This window comes from Notechis scutatus, chromosome 2, assembly GCF_049901735.1.
Source record: "Notechis scutatus isolate UNSWTSFEM ecotype Mainland chromosome 2, rNotScu1.2, whole genome shotgun sequence".
Lineage (NCBI taxonomy): Eukaryota > Metazoa > Chordata > Lepidosauria > Squamata > Elapidae > Notechis > Notechis scutatus.
The window spans coordinates 22,578,083-22,599,750 of NC_142010.1; the positions used below are offsets into that span (position 1 = coordinate 22,578,083).

The 21,668-nt window shown below is 42.2% G+C and overlaps 1 protein-coding gene across 1 annotated transcript in view; it reads right to left on the reverse strand.

The window, feature by feature from the left end:
- Positions 1-20,737, reverse strand: part of LOC113422006 (G protein-coupled receptor 22-like) — a 60,323-nt gene extending 39,586 nt beyond the window's left edge. The window contains exon 1 of the mRNA XM_087954434.1: positions 20,463-20,737. The gene's annotated coding sequence lies outside the window, so the exon portion shown is untranslated. The remainder of the gene's footprint in view (positions 1-20,462) is intronic.
- Positions 20,738-21,668: the final 931 nt, after the last annotated feature.

Consider the following 21,668-nt stretch of genomic DNA (forward strand, 5'->3'; position numbering starts at 1 on the left):
GGGGCAGAGATGTAGGACAAATTGAATTGTCAATTGAAGAAGAGAACTTTAAGACCAGAGAGGGAAGCTTTTAAAATAAGGCCACGATTGAATAGATAATTGTGTGGCTTACAGAAAGAGAAAGAGAAAAAGATTGCTTAATATCTGAATCAGTTTTTGATGTTGAATATTTAAGAAAAAAAAACTGCAGAGAGCAGTCAGGTATGCACAAGGATGCAAAATAAACTGTCAGGTGGCTTACTTCCAATACTGTACTGTGCAAACAGAGAAGATGTTTAGCCAAAACTGTCAAGAAAAGTGGGTCAATTGTTGGAAGTGAGCCACCCAACTCAGTCAAAGGATCCCCAAGGATTTGGCTTATAAATGACTGCAAAAGAATATCCTTGATCCTATAGAATTCTATAAGAGACTCCAGGAAAAAAAAATGTAAATAAAGGGTGCGAGCTATGAATGGGCTTCTTAATTGCACCATCTGCAAAAACTATTATTGAATGTATTCCACACCTTTCTGTTTATGCCAATTCTCAGAAACAGCTTACAGCGACTTTAAATACTTTCCCCAAATGCAGGAGAAGGATGGACAGGGTGATCTCTGCTTTCTCTTCACCTTCATCAAATTGTGTCCTGAAGTTTCCTGCCTCAATCTTATTTTGAAGGCAATACCAATGAAATTAGAATTTGTATTTAAATAGTTACATTTGCTCAGGTCAGTATTCCTAAATTCCTAAAGCCTATGCTTGAATATGTCCATATGAAGGGAAATCGACCTCTTCTATTGGTAATTGTTTCTGTGTCAAAAAGCTCTTATTGTTGAACAGTTTTTACTAGATTTTGTTGGAATCTGCCTTTCTACCACTTAGTGCCTTATTATTGCATGTTCTTCATTCTGAAATGAGTGAACAGATTTTAACCTCCTTTTATTGGACAAGCTTAGAAGTCTTTAAAGAATGGTACCATAATCCCCTCAAAACTAAATGTTTCCTTCCATCTCCCTTCACAAGACTTAGAAATTTGAAACATCTATGGAGATGCTCAGACATCCAGGTCACGGTTGTCCCAAAGGTGCTTTTTCAAGAGCCAGCTGGACTTCTTTCTCTTTCTCTTTCCTTGAAGAAGTTTTGCTTCTCATCAATGAAACGTCTTCAAGTAAAAGCAAAGAAGTCCAGTTGATTCTTGAAAAAAGACACGTAGAAGTTAGAAAGGAAGGAAAACTGTTTTGACCCAACCAAGTACGATTATTTAGAAGAAAGCCTCACAAAACTGCTGGGTTGCTATTAACCTAAACATTGTTCTAGGGGCAAGACCAAAAGAGAATCCTTTCCCAAATTAAAGGCCAAGGAATTCATTTGGAGCCATGGAGAATCTCATGTGGAATCTATGAGAACATTAGCCTTGATTGCTAGATCCTATTTAAGTGATAAAGTATTTAATTAACGCTAATGGGGTCTTTCATCTTAGGGAAGTGATTCATACTTTGCACATTTTCAATTTCAATATTATTTTATAAATGTTGCTATTTTTTTGTAACTTATAATCACAAAACTGTATGTTCTTATTACTGTTGCTCACTTTATGTAAAGCCACACTTACCATGTTCCAAAATTATTTCCCTGTTATTGAATTGACGTGGGAACTGGTGGATAGCACCAAGCATCCACAAAGATTTATTAAGGGCAAGGAGGTTATTTGAGTGAGTGGAGTTCAAGCCATGTAGATTTGTGGTTCTAGTCTTAAGAGAGAGGAAGCTGATATGTCCTACGACTCCTGGGATGATATAATTCCTCATTAAGCTATTTACTCTTCCTCCTCTTTCTAACATGGAAGATAAATGGACGAAGAGCTAAGTCAAATGGGGAGTTCTTCACGACTGTAATCAAAGTTGGAAACCTCTGTAGTTTGAATTCACAGACCCTGTGGATGAAAACTCATGCAAATCACAGCTCCCTCCACAGCTGATGAGCACTTGTATGGTCAAATGTACCCTTTCTGGAATTATCTCTGATCCCCAACTTTATAAAGGATCAGCATAAAAGATCAAGCGAGGCTTGAAAATAAGAATGGTACAATTATTCCACTTGGACAAGAGAGAGGATAAATACAAGCAGCCGAGTCTGTCCTTTATTTCAAGTGGCCCCCAACCTTTTGGGCACTTGGGACCAGTTCTGTAAAGAGAAGTGTTCCGAACTAAGCAGACTCGTAAGCCTGCAACTCTAATAGTTTTCTTTCCACGGCAGGTTCATAATCCTGCACTTTTGATTGGTCCGTGAATAGCGGATCGTGATTGGTCATTTTGGGCTAATCCGATTGGCTAATAGCGGGCCGCCGTGATTGGACGCTCCAAGCGCGGCAAACTCAAAGAGTTTTTCCACGGACTGGAAAGAGGCGTCGTTTTGCATGCTGCCTGCATCCCACAGATGGGGCTTCGCTGGTTTGAGCAGACCGGTTTCTGGAGTGCCGTAAACCCGTGCTGGTCCATGGACCAAAGATTAAGGACCCCTGCTTTATGTTGATTGGGACAACTGTCTGGTATGTATCAGAAGATAGAAACTGAATGCCAAATGAGCATGACTAACTCACAGGTAGGAACATACATACATAGATATATATAAAGTATGCAGAAGGACATTATCTAGAACTTGAAAGTGGCCCCTATTCCACTTCTCAAACAGATGTTCCAACACATATTGGAGATGTTTAAGGGGATGGAGGCTAAAACATATGATGAACAGTTGCAGGAACCGGGTATGTCTAGTCTAACGAAGAGAAGGACAAGCGGTCCTTCCAATAATAGCGATGATAGCAGTCTTCCAATAATTGAGGGGCTGTCACAGAGAAGAGGGAGAAAAGTACCTGAGGGCAGGACAAAAAGTAACAGGTGGAAACTTATCAAGGAGAGATCCAACCTAGAACTAAGGATAAATTCCCTGACAATAAGACCAATTAATAAGTAGAATAACTTGCCTCCAGAAGTTGTGCATGCTCCATCAGTGAGGTTTTTAAGAAGTGATTGGGCAGCCATTTGTCCAGAATGGTTTCCGGTCTCCTGCCTGAACAGGGGGTTGACTAGAAGACCTCCAGGGTCCCTTCCAACTCTGTTACTCTGTATTCCGTAATCCTTTATTTCCCCAAGTATTGTCACCATTCGCCATGTTGAATTCACACGCTGAAATGAAGACTCTTACTAAGAAAAGCTTTCCTCCATGTTGATTTGTCTTGGGGCTCAATTCATTTGCCATGGTCCCAAAAGTGCTTTTTTCAAGAGGCAACTACTATAGAATTTCTGGGTTGTTTTTTTTTTAGAAGACGCTTCCCTTCTCATCCAAGAAGCTTCTTCAGCTCTGACTGGGTGGTGGGGAATGGAAGGATTTATACTCCTTGCAGACAGCTGGTCATTTGCATTCTTTTCAGACCACCTGGAGGTTCATTTGTGTCATCGGGGTCACCTGAGTGGTGCAAATGGGTGTGCAGCTTTCTTGGAACTGTTGAAGGACTGTGTTGTAGATTGAAGATAGATGATGTCGTACCCCTCCCCTCTGTTGAAAGAGGGCTGTTCAGTTTTGACATGGATGGCCTCTTTGACCCCTCTTTCAAACCAATGGTGGTCCTTCTCTGCTCAGAATGTGGACTTTGCTGACTTCAAAAGGGTAACCTTTCTCTTTTTTAAATGTAAATGGAGTGTTAAATCTAGTTCTGATACGTTTGTTCTCCTATGTTGTGCCATGCGTTTATGAAGTGGTTGTTTTAACAGATTTAACAGATAATCAGAGTTGGAAGGGACCTTGTAGGTCATCTAATCTAACCCCTCACCCAAGCGGGAGACCCTACACCATTTCTGACAAGTGGCAGTCCAATCTCTTCTGGAAAGTCTCAAGTGATGGCGCTCCCACAACTTCTGAAGGCAAAGCTGTTCCATTGGTTGATTGTTCTCACTGTCAGAAAGTTTCTCCTTATTTCCAGATTAAATCTCTCCTTGTTCAGTTTCCATCCATTATTCCTTGTCTGGCCTTCAGGTGCCTTGGAAAATAGCTTGACCCCTTCCTCTCTGTGGCAGCCCCTCAAATATTGGAAGACCGCTATCATGTCTCCCCTGGTCCTTCTCTTTACTAGACTAGCCAAGCCCAGTTCCTGCAACCGTTCGTTTTATGTTTTAGCCTCCAGTCCCCTAATCATCCTGGTTGCTCTTCTCTGTACTTTTTCTAGAGTCTCAACATCTTTTTTATAATGTGGTGAACAAAAATTGATGCAGTACTGTAGATGTGGTCTTACTAAGGCTTTATAGAGTGGTATTAGTACTTCCCTTGATCTTGATTGTATCCCTCTGTTAATACAATTTAGGATTGCATTAGCTTTTTTTGGCTGCTGCTGCACACTGTTGGCTCCTATTTAGCTGGTTGTCCACTAAGACTCCAAGATCCCTCTCACAGTTACTGCTATTGAGCCTGGTTTCACCCAGTCTATATGTGTATACTTTTGGTTTTTCTTGCCTAAGTGTAGGACTTTACTTTTCTCTACACTGAATTTCATTTTGTTAGATATGGCCCAGTGTTCTAGTCTGTCAAGATCCATCTGGATCTTGAGCCTATCTTCTTGGGTGTTAGCTATTCCTGCCAGCTTAGTATCATCTGCAAATTTGGTAAGTTCCCCTTCTATTCCCTCATCTAAGTCGTTAATGAAGATATTGAAGAGTCCTGGGCCTAAGACGGAACCTTGTGGCACCCCACTGCTTACTTCCCTCCATGTAGACTTAGACCCATTAAGGACTACTTGTTGAGTACGGTTTGCCAGCCAGTTGCGAGTCCATCTAGTGGTGGTGATATCTATTCCACTTTTTTCTAGCTTACTAAGAAGTAGGTTGTGGTCTACTTTGTCAAATGCCTTGCTGAAATCTAAATATATTATGTCCACAGTATTTTGCTGGTCTACTAATTTAGTCACTGTGTTGAAGAATGAAATAAGATTGGTTTGGCATGATCTGTTTTTAACAAACCCGTGCTGACTGCTAGTTATTACTTTACTTGTTTCTAGATGTTGGCAGATCTGTTTTTTTATCTTTTCCAGTATCTTTCCGGGTATTGATGTTAGGCTGATTGGTCTATAGTTTCCTGGGTCTGCTTTTCCCCCCCTTTTTTGAAGATGGGAACCACATCAGCTCTTTTCCAGTCCTCTGGTAGTTCCCCGGTGCTCCAGGATTTTTGAAAGATATGGTGCAGTGGTTCTGAGATGACCTCTGCCAGCTCCTTTAAAACTCTGTGATGTAATCCATCGCGCCCTAGTGATTTGTTTTCATCAAGATCAGACAGGTGTTCTCTTACTATTTTTTGCTTATTTTAACTTTTATTTCTGGTCTGACTTTAACAGTTATTTTTTTGGTGGGTTGAGTTTCTTTTTGCATGAAGACAGATGCAAAGAATGAGTTAAGCAGTTCTGCTTTCTCTCTGTTGCCTGTTACTTCCTAGTCATCTTCTCTCTTTAGTAGACCAACTGTTTCCTTGATTTTTTTTTCTTGTTATTTATATGTTGGAAGAAACTTTTTTTATTAACTTTGACTTTTGTTGCAAGTCTTTGTTCATTCTGAGCCTTTGCTATCCTGACTTCGTCTTTGCAGATTCTGGCTATCTGCTGATATTCTGCCTTAGTTGTATGTCCTTCTTTCCATTTTTTGTACTTATCCTTTTTTCTTTCAATTTGCCAAAGAGATCTATGTGCAGCCATGCTGGTTTCTTCTTGGATTTCTTGTTTTTCTTTCTCAGTGGTATTGTGCTGGTCTGGGCTTCTATGATCATACTTTTTAGAGTTTCCCAACATTCTTGAGTTGTTTTCCCCTTTAGGATTTTCACCCATGGAATCTTTCCCAAGTTCTCTCTGCGTTTATTGAAATCAGCTCTTTTAAAATCCAAGACTCTGGTGTCATTATGTTCTGCTGCTTGTGTTTGTGTTATGTTGAATTCTAGTATGACATGGTCACTCTCACCCAAGGTTCCTGCAGTTTCAACTCCCTCTATCGCTTCTTCTCTGTTTGTAAGAATTAAGTCCAGTATGGCTGTCCCTCTAGTTTCACCCTCTACCTTTTAGACAACAAAGTTGTCAGCTATGTTGGTTAGGAACTTATTTGATTTCTCACTTGGTGCAGAATTACTTTTCCAATTGATATCAGAATAATTGAAGTCTCCCATTACTATTGTTGTGTGTTTCCTGCATATGTTTGTTAATTGGCTGGAAAAAAGGACATCTTTATTTTCTGCTTGATTGGGTGGCCTATAATATACACCTATGGCCATGTCATTCTTTTTTTATTTTATATTGACCCATATGCATTCTAGGAGGTTTTTATCTTTGGTTTCATGCATTTCTGTAGCAATATAGTGGTCCTTTACATACAGTGCAACTCCACCTCCTCTTTTATGGGGTCTGGTTTTTTTTGAATAGTTTGTATCCTTCTACCAGTATATTCCAGTCATGGGTTTCATCCCACCACGTTTCTGTTATTCCAACGATATCATATTTACCTTCATATATTCGTAGTTCGAGTTCACCCTGTTTGTTCCCCAGACTTTGTGCATTTGTATATAGACACTTGAGATTGTTATGCCTGACACTGTGTTTACTGTCTATATAAACTTTCTTGCCACCTGTTTGATTAGTGCACATGGTATGGCACTCACTATTAAATGCTTGGTTTTGGTTGGCATCAAGGTTGATAATCTTACCTGCACAAACATCTATTTTGCATGCACTGGTATCCTTATTGGTTTTAGGTTGTTTTGTTTCCCCAAAGTATGACCTGGATGACTGAGAATCTCCATAGTCATTGGCTGTGGGGATATTAAAGATATACATCTCCACAGAGCTAAGCAAGGTGTGGGCAGGAGGGGTTATGGTCCACTAGAAATGCTCATAGACTCATCCATCCATGGCAGCATGGAACATGGAGCTTTTGTGTGTCTCATCAAAGAGGTGCTGTAAATTGGGGGTTGTCGAGGGCAAAACAGGCCCATGGCTTCAGATTTAGAAAGGGACAATTGCACAACTATTAGAGATAGGTATCTTCTCAAACCCCAAGAACAAAAAAATGTGGAGGAAGCCACTTCTGGGGGGAATGAGAAGAACTTGCACATGGTCCCAGAAGAGACTTTTCCAAGTTGCTGCCTTCCAACTATTGGACTATCACTCCCATAATTCCCAGCCGATTCAAATATTGGAGGTGATAGTTTGGGATTAATGGCAGTTGAAATCCAACACGTATGGAAATCAGGCCAAGAAAAAGGGAAAAAACTCTTTTCAACTTCTACCCTGAAACTTATCTTCAACACTTTGAATTCACAGCTGTATCCAAAGAATCCAAAAATTGTAGTTAGAAGAATGCAGGCATTAATTATTCTTATTCATAGGTCCCTTCACAGAAATGCAGAACCCACGTCCAGGAAAAATGTCTGTTAAATGAATTTGTCTGTAGAACAATCTTCTCTTGTAAAATTTAGGGAAACAGCTCTGTCTGCTTCCAGAATAGAAAAATCCCTGCTCTCATAATCAAATAAGATATGCTACTTGCATCTTGCAGCCTTGGATGGTTAAATAAAACAAGAGAGGCAAGATCCAGATAAGACAAGTGTCTGATTTAATGCTTCATTCCCATCACAATTCTAGTTTGTGTGAACTCCTTCCCCCATAATATCCAGAGCAATAAACCTCCCATTCTTGTCATTCGATACGAAATGCTGTCAAGAGGAAAATTTTGAAGGAGACGTGGGCAGGCAGTGGGGAGTAATTCTTTCTCTCTCTGCATCTTGGTTGCAGGCACACTGGCTATTTATTTTAGAATTAAAAATCAGGACTTGGCTTCTGTGTACCCTAGCTTTTGTTTTTCCAAAGGTTTCTTGTGACTTTCAGGGATTGGCACTATATCTTGCTAGCAGGGCCCGGATTGCGAAGATACGAAATTTGATGACCTCCACAATCTGTGCCCAATAGCCACCCGATCCCTCTTTGCTCCATCTCTCTTCTCTTTGCTAAAGGGCACTGGAACACAGCTGTCGTTGGATCAATAAGGGAAAGAAGGAGAAAGGGAAGGAGAGCTCAGGGCTCCACTCAATAAGAGGACAAAAACAGCTTTCCAGTTCCCCCATCCTAGCTCTGAGAACAGAGTTCCACCAATACTTGTAGATAGGGCAGTTTATACAACATTCAAGGAGAAACTCACCCTATTTCTTCCATGACCCAATTAAATAGAGATGGAAATGGACTGAAATCCTTGCTCGGCCCTTAATTTATAGCTTGAATTTACATGAATAAGCCATTTTCTCTCCTTCAGTTTGCATTTCCTGTCTGGAGTGGCTATTTTCACATAATGTATTAACCCATGGTTTACTGAACAGGGTTTACTATATTAAACCAATAAAATGGAGAACCTCTGTGTGTGTGTGTGTGTTTCAAAGTGCAATATTGATGCAGTCCATGATGTCAGGCCATAATTTCCCACCTGTTTTTTTAAGCTAGTGGTGATTCATTGTGTCATTCAGTTGTTGTCAACTCTTAGTGAAATAGAACATTATCACCCACCCCTCTTAGAAGAATGAAATATTTTGGGAAATATTAAAAAGGCAGAATATTATATTTTCCTTAAAGGAGAAACATGTTTCTAAAGACAGAAACTCAGACCCTCAGCTCTCTGCCCCAACTAAGGGGCCAACTTTTAGAAATGCAGATTTGGTAATCCATTCAAGACAAGATATTCTGAACAAAGACAGGATTAGTCCTCAGTCACAATAGGAATTGCCCAACAAGCACCTTCATTGCATCAGCCAACTTCAACCAAACTTAAGACAACCTATAAAGTTACCCCTAACTTTGAGTGATATAGAGAGAAATTAAACTAAGAATGAGAGAATCTTTAAAAGCTTTTGAATCCTTCTCTTCAATTCTGTTTAAATTAGTCCTAAAATGGTTAGTTACTAGGTGGACAGAGCCCTTTACATAAGCACAGGTGTATTTAAATAGAGGGATCACATGGATTTATTTTGCAGGGCTGTTGTTGGGTTGAAAGCTGGTCCACCTTTTTGCATTTGCAAAGAACCATAGGTGAAGCATTTCACAGCAGTGGTTTCACACTGTGCAGTTAGCAGTGGCTGGGTGAAAAGCTGGTGCCCCTTAATGAGGGATCACAAAGCATTATATATATTTAAAGAGTGTTAAAGAAAAACACCCAAAGTCCCAGATAATGGATGAGGAGATAAAACTGAGCTGCTAAAAATGAAACCTATAACCCTATTCCTATTTAATCATACATAAACCTAAAAGATGCAGCAATTTACTTCCTAGTCAGGTAGCATCAAATCCCAATCCTAGAAATTAGGCTACTAGATCTGCCATGCAAAAAATCAGGTGACCACTAGTTGGCAGCAAAGAGGTGCAAAAAAACCTTTTAATTCTTTATTGCCATGTAGCGGTTTGCAAACCAGAACTGGTAGCTTTATTATAAACCGTAACTCATTCCAGGTGAAATTGGCTGTTGTCAAGAGAGTTGGAATATAGCAAGCTCTAGTGGCTCATTATTCTTGCTTCTTTTACATGCCTAATTTTTATCTCATATTTTAAATCCTAGTTTGGTTTTTACTACAGATAAAAAGAATTAAAGACAATGTAAAAAACAAACAAACAAAACGGATGCCATTTCTGGAATTTATAGTACATTTACCTGCATACTCATATTTTAACCTATGCAAGACTATGCAAAGATAAATAAATATAGTTAAAACTGCTTTAGGCCAAGAGCATGTATGCTGAGTACCACTCAGTACTTTTCCACCCCTGTAAACACTCCTTTGTTTTTAGAACATTCATACACTGCTTCATATATTCTCTCTTGTTCTATAAGCTTTTCTCTGTTTCTTTTTTCAGGATCTCATCCACTCCATCTAGCCACATTTTTCTTCTCTTTCTCCATCTTCCCCTTCCTTTTGTAATTCAGTTCTCATTCATTATTCTTTGTTAGCTATTTCAATGCATATCATATCAAACCCTCACTTCTCTGTTCTATCCATGTTCATTCATTCACTACCTTGTCATTCTTAAATCTTATTTCCTGCTTTACATCTTTCTAAGTAACCAACTCTCACTGAATTCAAACTTCATTTTAGCTTGTTTGAACGAGCATGTTCCTTGCAATAGACTGTGTACGACTCACAACTCTACTACCAGCATTAATGCATCTAAATTTCTCAGTCCACATTCCCAACTTTATTAAATGCTCTACCAAAGTATGCACCATTTAGTTTTTATGCTATTGATATATATAACTAAATTGTTAGAATAAAATAGAATAAGCAACCAAGGGTATTAACTAGAGGAAGCCTTGCAAACCAACATATCGTTGCCCACTCTCCTCCAACTAGCAGATATATAGAATGTACTGAAACAGACTTTACTTTTATTTTTTATTTGAAATAAAAAAAGATAAGTTCTCCCACGGCCATTTGAAGATTGGTGACTGGAGAATTTCACAGTCCCCCCGAACCAGCATCACAAACCTCCTCTACTGAAAGGTCAAACAAATCACATCCCAGCTGCTTAGCCATCCTCACACCCACTTTGGTAACTTACTAGCACACCACACACCCTCCCATATGTGTTTGCATGTAAATTAATACAGGCTTTTAAGAGCCCGACATCACAGCAACCCGCTATCGAAGCTAATGAAGCAATGTCAACTGTCTGCTCCGAGGCTAATGAGCTCAGTGGGTGCTCTTGAGGCGAGGCGAGCCATTAGGACACAGATGCTTCAGAGGCTGGGCAAATAAAACAGGGCAGAAGGCTGGAAGAAAGCGGGGAATTACTCTTTATTCTTGACACCATTCCCCTTCTTGGAAAGAACCAGAAGAAGGGAAATTGCTGCCTGCATTATCTTGGTCAGTCTCAACTTCTCAGCAGATGATGACACTGCAGGAAGACTGCAAGAGATTGTAGTTGTTTAGGGTGACTATGGAGAGATCTTGCTAATATAAGGCAAGTGAGAAGATGACCTCAGGCAGCAGATGCCAGGCAGTGAAGCACTCTCCGCCTTCCTGCTCCTCATCCCAGAATCTCTGCTTAGAGGTCAGAGGGAGGAACACCTGGTCCTTCCCTCCGTATGACAATAATAAATTACAATTTGCTGGCTGGTCACACCTGGAATATCGCATCCAGTTTTGGTTGCCACAATATAAAAAAAGATGTTAAGGCTCTAGAAAAAGTGCAGAGAAGAGCAAGAAAGATGAGTAGGGGACTAAAAACATATACTGTAAAGAAACGTTGCTGGAATTGGGTATGTCTAGTCTAATGAAAAGAAGGAATAGGGGAGACATGATAGCAGTGTTCCAGTATCTCAGGGGCTGCCAGAAAGAAGAGGGAGTCAAGCTATTCTCCAAAGCCCCTGAGGCTAGAACAAGAAGCAATGGATGAAAACTAATCAAGGAGGGAAGCAACCCGGAATTGAGGAGAAATTGACAGTTAGAACAATCATCAGTGGAACAACTTGCCTCCAGAAGTTGTAAGTACTCCATCACTGGAGAGTTTTAAGAAGAGGCTGAACAGCCATTTCTCTGAAATGGTATAGGGTCTCCTATTTGAGCAAGGAGCTGCATTAGAAGACCTCCAAGATCCCTTACAACTCTGTTGTTCTGTCACAACTTCCCAAACATGATAAGCAAGTATAGAGCAAGGGTCTTCAAACTTGGCAAGTTTAAGACTTGTGGACTTCAACTCCCAGAACTCCTGAGCTAACATGACTGGAGGAGGAATTCTGGGAGTTGAAGTCCACGAGTCTTAAAGCTGTCAAGTTTGAAGACCCCTGCTATAGAGGAAAGAGAGACAGAATTACAGTAATTACCCCACTTGAATAACATGGTTTTGCCTAAGCCAGAATTCCAAGGCTGTTTGATTTGGAACTACCTTTTTCTTGCTTTTAAGAGTGTGGCCAGACTCCAAAAACAAAGAACATGTTTTACTGGAAGATCCCATTCTGGGACCCACACACTCTGCCCCTCATTTAGATCATCCCAGGACTGCAGTGCAGATGAACGAGAGGCCAAATAAACTGAAGACAGATTGAGCTAAAGGAATTGCATCCTGATAGGACTCAAAGCACGTCTCGCCAACAAATAAATCTAACTTGTAAAATAAAGTGGATGTGGCTGAAGTCACTCATCACTGAAACATTTTGTCCTAATGTTTCTTAAAGGTCTAATTCACTGTTCTATAAATTTTTCATAAATCCATCTATTTCAGCCATCTCTGACCTGGCACCCTCCACAGCTGTTAGAACTACAACCTTCACTATTCCCTGGCAGCTTGGCCAATTGTAGCAAATGGGACCTAGAAGATGCTAATTCACAGAAAGTTTGCTTCTTGGCCAGGCTGAAGTCTTGTTATATCAACCCCATTTTGATTTGGGGAAATAACTTTTTTTTATCTGTGTCTATCTTTGTACCACACTCTGAACCCAAACCAACCAACCACATTTTAGTCTAGCATGTTATGTCCCTCCAACCAGTGTGATTGGTTGGTTTATGACTCGATGTATCATAAAAATCCAAAACTGAGAAAATCATGGACAGAGTTATCAAACTATAATGGGCTATCAAAGCCAACTCTCCATTTGGTGAAAGTTGCTTTCCTTGAAGCAACTTTTATTTATTTGTAAAATTAATTAACTGCCCATCTTGTGTCATGATAACTCCGGGTGGCTTACAGTATTAAATGATAAATCTGTACAATTTATAATATAAATAGAATACTATAAAATCAACCTAGCTAAAAAGATGGGGGGAGGGAGAATGATGAGAAGGGGAGGGGAGGGGATCTGCTGCTAATCTATCAACCATCCCTGGTGTGAAAACCCTCCACTGGAGCCCCAAGGCAGCTGGCAGTGCCAGGTCTTTAAGTTCTTGAGGAAGATCGGGAGAGTTGGGGTGGACCTAACTTTGGTCAGGGGAAAAGGGCAGAGAAGGCTCTTCTAGATCCCCACCAGCTGGAATTCCCCGATGGATGGGGTCCGGAGCATGCCTCCTCTGTGGACACAGGTGGGGCAAGCCATTTAATAGTGGTGGTGGGAAGTTTATACTTTCAAACTTGCAAGGTTCTGTTAATGCAGTCTTATGAAGTAGAATTTATTAATTGAGCTGTGGTTTCCTGCCTAGTTTACCTGGGAAGGTATGATGAATTCCCCAACCCCAATAGTCTGGACCCATGCCACAAAGAGCTTTAAATGAGATTGCCAACACCTTGAATTGCACCTGGAAGAAGACTGCCAGCCAATGCAGCTTGGGAATCAGTGGTGTTACATAAGCCACTCTTTGGGCCCCAAGAACCGCCTGCACCGCTGCACTCTGTGCATCAACTGTAGCTTCCAAGCACTCTTCAAGAGTAGCCCCATGTAGACAGCATTGCAGTAGTCCAGCCGTGAGATGACTAGGAATTGAATGACTCTGCTTGATAGGTAATTGCTCAGTTAACCATGAGTAAGAATGTTCTTCAAATGCAGACTATGCATTCATTATTCCCACCTCTTTATTGTCACCCTTCTGGAAACAGAAAAGAATGCTTTCACCAAACAGGTCTAAATAATGTAATGTTTTGTATGAATCCATGACATGATCTGGCCTAGAGCCCGATGAATATTCATGATATCAAGATATACTTCTTTCCCAACAGCAGACCACTCTACTGCAGCTGACACTACTAACTTTCTGTTGAAAATAATATGTAAATGTTACTTTTAAAAAAAAGAATGCCAATAGTATACTTCGGTGTTCATTTTTTTCACCTTATAAAACATCTATCAGTTCTTCGTGTAACTGAACTTGACAGAAACGGTACACGCAATGCAATGGGGAGGTGGGAGGAAATGGTATTTTAATTCAACGAATGTAGCTATGCATAAAAAGATTTCATCAGTAATGACTTTTAAAAAATACTTCAAACTGGGAGGAATACTCTTGTCTATTCTTTGTAAGATAAGACGTTCCTTCCTGCAGTGCCAAGGTCACCTTGTTCAATACACCGTCTCTCCAAGAAAAGAGTCAGGGGGTGATCAAAATGTGCTGCAAGGCTTGCTATGAATGGAACTATGAAGAGAAGAATGGGGAATTCATCATAGCTGCTAAGCTGAGCTGTGAACACGTCATCTCTCCCAGGTGAACTAGGCAGGAAACCGTAACTTGATGAATTAATTCCACTTCTTAAGACTGCATTAACAGAAGCTTGCAAGTTTGAAAGGATAAACTTCCCATCGCCACTTTTAAATGCTTGGTCTATTAGGGTGGGTCCTTCCTAAGTTTCTTTCTCTGGCTGCAAAGCCACTGGGGGGCTCCTGACTGCCTTGTCTGATTGTTTCCTAGGCAGTATCTCTCTTCCTCTCCTTCCCCAAGGCCATCTGCACATTCCTCTTATTGTCCAGATGTGGAGTAACTCCTTACAGAAAGCTGCACAGGGTGGATACACCCTGATTGTTCTCCCCCCCCACCCCAACTTTATTTTGTAATAAAATCAAATGTGTGGAACATCCCTGTCCAAGATACTATTATATCTTCACACAATAAGTGAACTATCAAAGCCCTTAAGATTCACGTTAAAGCATTTCCCCCCCAACTTTCTGATCTCCAAATGTGTTATATTTCATTACCTAGAGCTTCATGATTCTTTTGAAAGAGATTCTGTGAATTGCAGTGTAAACCTTGGAAGAGGTTGGGATCAACCATTAAGAAATCACTAAGCCATATAAGGCAAATCCTCCAAAAATCTATTGTGTGTTAAAAAATTTTTTTGAACATTAGCCTGAAGAAAAAAGAGCACTGGATAATATGCCGAAAGACCCTTGGGCATAGAAACACTTGTTTAAAAAAAAAAAAAGCTATCAAGCACTACTTTGCACAATCCATTCCTACCATAACCTGAACCATACTCAAAAATCACAGTTTTCAGAGAACTGAATTTACCACAATCTTAGTAAATCTAGATTTACTTCTGGGTTATTATCAAGAGTCTTGACTCCTCCGTTATTTAACACAACAATGCTAAAAGAGGGACATACCTCCTTAAAGTACAGGCAGTCTTTGAATTATGACAATTGAGCCAGGCAATAATGGTCAAAAGTCATTGCAACAATAAAGCAGGTCACCTTGTGACTGGACCTGATTTTACTACGGAAGGGGGACTAACATGGGGATTTTGAAACTGGCTTGTAAGTAGCTTTTTGGATGCTAAGTGACCAATTGTAACTTGAAGATTCCATATATTAAAAAGAAAGCTTAGGGGAACATTGTATAAAAGGACCACATGCTTAGTTTTAATAAATGTGTTAGTGGAGGATGTGCTCAGAGTCATCTTTCTCTTTAAGTATTTGTCCTCTAAACTTCATAAAGTATAAGAACTGTAATAAGGTGTAAAGCACAATGAAAACAGTAGAACTGAGATATTTAACACCACGATGGTCTTGGGACTTTTACCCCAACATGGCAGTTCAGCCCTTCATAATATCACATCTCTTTTCACTTTGTAAAAACCTAATATCACGTAGAGGTTCCACTTGCATTTCATAGCCTCATCTTCCAAAAATTTAAGCCATGAGATTACTTTCTTCAATAGGACCAATTTTCATCCTTACAACCACTGTAGCATACCCACAATCACATGATCAAAATTCAGATGATCAGCAACTGGGATCTTAGGGTCACATGATCACCTTTTGCAACCTTCTGACAAGCAAAGCCAATGGGGAAGGCAGATTCACTTCACAACTACGTAACTAACTTAACAACTGCAGTGATCCACTTAACAACGTGGTATAGGTTCTCCTGCTTGAGCAGGGGGCTGGACTAGAAGACCTCCAATGTCCATTTCTGTTCTGTTCTATTCTAATTATCTGTGGAAAGACAGATAATAAAATGGGGCAAAACTCATTTAACTGTTTCACTTAGCAACATAAATTTTTGGCTCAATTGTGGTCGTAAGTCTGTACTAAAGCCTAGGTAAACCTCCATTTAGACATGAAATCTCTGAGATTAGTAAACTCCTTAAAGGAAGGCAAGACATAAATGTGATGAGCAAGCAAGTGTGCCTAGGCCTTGCACAAAATGGCGGCCTTAGTTAATACTGTCCTTGGCACTCCTCTCCATTCGTGTTCAGTTTTTGTGCGTTGCATTTCCATTATTTTCTAATGGAAAATTTACATGCATGACTGCATGTCCCTACCCTCTCCAAGATAATACATTTCTCTGCAAGGAAATGATCACCAACATTTTCACAAAAAAGATGCTGATGCTGAATTTTCCCCTGAATATTAAAAAAGGAAAGAAATACTGAAAGCAATTCTGGTCATGAAAATCACAGTTGAACAGAAGGGCAGTTGTTCAGACCAAGGAGAGATGTAATTATTCCCTCATATTTATTCTCAGCTACTACTATCCATTCACATCCACACCGGTCTCAGGACACTCAACATATTCAGAATCCTCTAGGAATTTGACTTATCCCCCTTTAAAGCTATCCAGATCAGGAACAGTAAATAACAATACAAGAGCACACAATAGACACAAATTCAAGGTAAACCGCAACAAACTTGATTGCAGGAAATACGACTTCAGCAATAGAGTGGTCAAGGTCTGGAATACTCTACCTGACTCTGTGGTTTTTTTCCCCAAACCCCAAAAACTTTAACCTTAGACTATCTACTATTGACCTCACCCCTTTCCTAAGAGGTCTGTGCATAAGCTCTCCAATGTGCCTACCATCCCTGTCCTATTGTTTCTTTTATTTTTCTTATATGTATCCATTTCATGTATTCATAACTATGTTATACTTATACCTGTAATCTTATAATCTCTTGATAAAACAAACAAACAAACAAATAAATAAAAAATAAACTCATTTTGTAACACATAATTTCACTGGCTGACTACGTACTCCTTAAAGACCCTCATTTATAACCTGCTTTGAATCTCCAAACACAAATCTATTGAATGCCCTGGATTCTAATTTCACGAGTGAAGAAGAGTTAAAAACTTCTATCCACTTTTTAATGCAAAAATGTTTGGGGGCATCAGGTAAAGAAAAGTTGTTGTCACCAACATTTCCCCTTTCCCCGCAAAACTGTAAGAAACTTTCTTCTCTTCTCTCGTGTAAAAATAACTATAGTTCCTGCATCCTTTATGTTGCCTTTTTAAAAACCCTTTTCATCAATACAGATTTCCAAGGAAAGTTGTACGGGTTGCACTACTTGTTTCAGATGTTCAGTAAATAAGTGAGCATGCGTTGAGAATATAGGCCATGTTTCAAGAAAGATGGCGGTCCACCAGTCAGGCATTCCAAACAATTCCCTGGTCCCGACCGAAAAATATTTGTAGCTCAGGGTTGAACTCTTGAGTCCCTGGTGCTCTCTGAACTCGGTTGTTTTATTGCATTGGGTAATGAAACGTCGGCAAAAAAAAAAAAAAAACCAGCCAAGCTCAAAGAGCACCAAGGCTCCAAAATTATTTGGTCATTTATTCCTAAACTTATTTTAATTTGTAATACCTCCACCTCAACTGGAAGAGTATTTCTGGAGGTAATAAAAATCCACAATACAGAGGGTGCCCTTTGAGGACAGAAAAGGGAATCATAAAATCCAGCTTTCTCTTCAAGGTTAAACCCTCTACAAATTAATATTCCCTTTGCCATTTCCATTCACAGGTGCGATCCAAAGGACGCATTTGACGGAGAAGCATAACAATTTAGCCAGCTAACCTAACTCTTGACGTCCCCAACATCAATGCTAACTTCGTTTCTGGGCATCTCACCACCCATCATTTATCTCCCAGGCTCTGCAGCTTGGCAAAGAGACATCAATGCCTTCATTTTTATAAGTGAAGCAGGAAAGAGACTAAATTAGCTACAGTCAAGAAATGAGTTTGTTTAGAGTTGTAAGCAATAATACATCAAAGACAGGCAATCTAGGGAAGCATACAGACATCCTCGTGGGATTACACTTCATCCACAGAAGACTAGGATAACTAATTTCCTCCATTTAAAAACCCTCCTGCCAATTCATTATTTCATGTCATTATTTCCTAAATCCATTGCTGTCAATCTTTTTTTTTTTTAAAAGATTCCAATCTTAAAGCAAGATGAAGATACCAATATATGTTAGCCAAAAAAAACCCCCAACTTTGGCCCTCTCTACCCTTTTCTGGTATAAAGCCCACGAAACAGATTTTGGATGTTCTATGCTCACGCCCAAGTAACTTAATTTCCACACAAAAAAGTAAAGGGAAGACTCCTCGCATTGCCCAGGGTAAAGAAAAGCATGAGGAAAAAAAGATCGCTCAATTGTGCATTTGGGTTGTGGCAACCCTTAGATGACTTAGATAGAGTCATGCATAATTGAGTGGCAAAGGGTTCATCAAGTCTCCATGATAGTCCGTGATAGGCACGACCCATACCTGACACCATGCATGCCAAGAGCATGTGTTGCATTCACAGCCTTCTACTAAGATGTCCTCTTGAAATTGCAAAAATGGACCCACATACTTTTGTAAGCTGTCTTCCAGAAGAAGAAAAAAACCTTTCCCCAAAGCATAGTAAAATTATAGTAAAAACATATTAAACATCCAGTTATGGGTCCAAAAATAGCAATGGCAAAAACAACCAAGTCCAGCAAGCTGTGCCATAAAATCAATTATACAAACCCAATAAATGATGTCCCAGACAGCCTGTCTGAGTACAGGCTATCCCAGTATTTCTCAACCTTGGCATCTTGACTGTGGCCTTCAACTCCCAGAATTCCCCAGTCCAACATATCTTCAAGCTGCCAAGGTTGACAAACACTGGGCTAAGACTGAGGGCCACAGTCAAAATATCCCCCTTCTCAATACCTTTTTCACTTACAGCCAAACGGAGGGAAGAACCTGCAACAGGGTTTCAGGTAAGGAATATATATATACACATGTAAGGTAAGCCACTCTCTTGCTTCTCACGGAAAAGTGTGTTGGATTCTAATCCCGTTTTATATTCAAGTCACTTCTTTTTCTTTCCTTTAGTTCTTTGCAACACCCTGGGCAAAGGGTGAAATTTTTGCCATGGTGTGGAGGAGGACAGAGACAGTGAAGCAGATTGTTGTGGGTGTCAGAGGAGGGCAGGCCACACTGTACACCCAGAAAAAAATGGGCTGAGGTTCTTCCCCCCTCCCCCCATAATATGGTTGGGCTGGAATTCTTAAGATTTCTGGCACTGTTCAGGCTTTGCAGTCCAATTAACTGTTCGTTCTGTTGAGAGACCAAGCAACCCCCATCTCCTCCCTTAAACAAATGCTGGGCCCTTCTGCTCTTCACCAGGAATCCGGATCCTATACCCCCCACCACACACACATACACTTTCTTAGCCTGGGGTTTTAGGGGTGTTTTGTACTGCAATCTCCCCCTTTACCACTATGCTAAGTGGAGCTGATGGGCGAAGGGGCCAGCTTGCCTGCTTCCGCCCCAGATGCCCAATTCAGAAAACCCCAAGCTTCCCCACAAGGGACGAAGGTTCCGACACGCACACTCGGCCACCGCACAACCCTGACCATCCCCTACTACACAACCCCGTTGGGACTTCCAGCTAGCCAACCCAGCCGGCCTTCTTCCCCCCCCCTTCCCCGCCCTCGTCTCTTGGCCCGAGCGGGCAGCGCAGCGCGCTCCTCCCCGTCGCCGGCTTCCCCAGCCTGAACCCCTGCGGGTGGGCATCCCGCATCCCGCATCCCAAGGTCAGCCCGAAGCCGAGGGCTTGCCTCCCCTCCGCTGCAACTGCGGGTCCTCGCAGTCTATTTGGTCTCACCGTCCGTCCCCCCTCGCCCTTCCCTCTCCTAAACCCCAGACTTATTCAGTCAGGCCAGGCCGGGCAGAGAAGACAGAAACCCCAAGCCCGTCACAACTACCGTGTGGGGTGGGGGCGCCTCGCCTCCAGCCGCCGGATTGCCTCAGAAGCGCGGGGTCGGCTCTCACTTTTTCTCAGCCTGGAGTCCTTCCAGATGGCTTGGACTACAAGTCCCATCTTCTTCAGGCGGCTATGTGGAAAGGCGCCGAGTGAGGGCCGGCAGTCACGAGGCGAGGGGCAGAGGGTCGCGAGGCTCGGCGCCCTCCCCCAAAAAAACCGTTTCACTCAACCGGGAAGATTTCTTTCCCCCACCCCCACCCCGCGCCCCAGCCGCCGTCTCCTCCGGCGAAGAGCCTCCCTCGGCCGGAGAAACTGACCCGCGCCAACCGAGGGAGGCTCCCAAAGGCGCTCCTCCAGGCTGCCGCTACTTGTGCGGGGGTTTCTCCTCCGCCTCGCCACGCCACGCCGTCTAAAACTCGTGGGAGCCGCAGCCTGGCTTCATTCGGCACGGCCGTTTCCCTGCCGCCGCCCGCCGCCGTCTCCGGGGGAGACGCCTGAGGAAGGGGAGCTGAGAGGGAGGGAGGAAGGGAAGGAGGACTACTCACCTGGGGCCGGTGCTTGGCGTTTCAGCGGCGGCGGCGGCAGCAGCGCGAGCCCGCCTGCCGCATTTCCTTGGAGCAGCAGTCCGGGGACTCCCGTTTGCCATCCTCCTCCTCCTCCTTCTCCTCAGCGGCAGCAGCAACAGCATCGCCGTCTTGCCGTCGCCTCCTCCTCCTCCTCCTCCTCTTCCCGGCGCCACCTTCCAGTTCGTCGGGTTTCGTTCCCGCTCGGTCCAGACCTTGCAGCCAGCGACGGGCTCGTAGCCGCGCCGCGCGCCACGGCCTGCCTCCACACCTGGAACCTGGACGCGCGCGCACGGTTTACCCCCAAAAAGCGGGGTGTGTGTGGGTGAGCGGGGGGAAGCCGGTGAGGAAAAGCGAAAGACAGATCGGGAACCCGTCGCGCCTCGCAGGTGGACGGACCCTGGGCCGCCCCGCCGTGAATTGACCTCAAGCCTGGTTTTAGTTGGGAGGAGGTGGGGGGGCGAACCTCTCATTGGATAAGCTACGCAGGTGCTGCCCCGCAGCCCTCACCTCTTCTCCTCCTCCCCTCTCCTCACCCACCCCTGGACCATTCAAGGAACAAAGAGAGAGGCGCCCCCAACCCCAATCCCAGAAGGAAGAAATGCCCAGTGGATACATGTCACTTGCCCTATAGAAAGACCTGGAGAGCTACAGGATTCTGTGTACAGGTACTCCTCGACTTAAAACAGTTCACTTAGTGACTGTTACAAAGTTACAACGGCACTGAAATAACAGGCTTATGACCGTTTCTCACGCTTAAGACCTTTGCAGGGTCCCCGGGGCCATGTGATTTACATTCAGATGCTGGACAACTGACTCACATTTATTGACGGTTGGAGTAGTCCTGGGTCATGGGATCCCCTTTTGCAACCTTCCGGCAAACAAAGCCAATGGAGAAACCAGGTTCACTTAACGACTGGATTACTAATTTATCGACTACAGTGATTCACTTAACAAGTGGGGCAAGAAAATTTGTAAAATGGGGCAAAACTCACTGAACAAATATGTCACTTGGCAACATACAATTTGGACTCAGTTGTGGTCGTAAGTTGAGGACTACCTGTACGAAGCAGAGTTTTCTGCCCCTATAAAAGCTGGACCCACCACCAAATCTCCGTGGAGGATGGAAAGACCCAATTGTTGGGCCAAGTTTTGACTTCAGAATTGACCCATTTGGATCCAGATCTG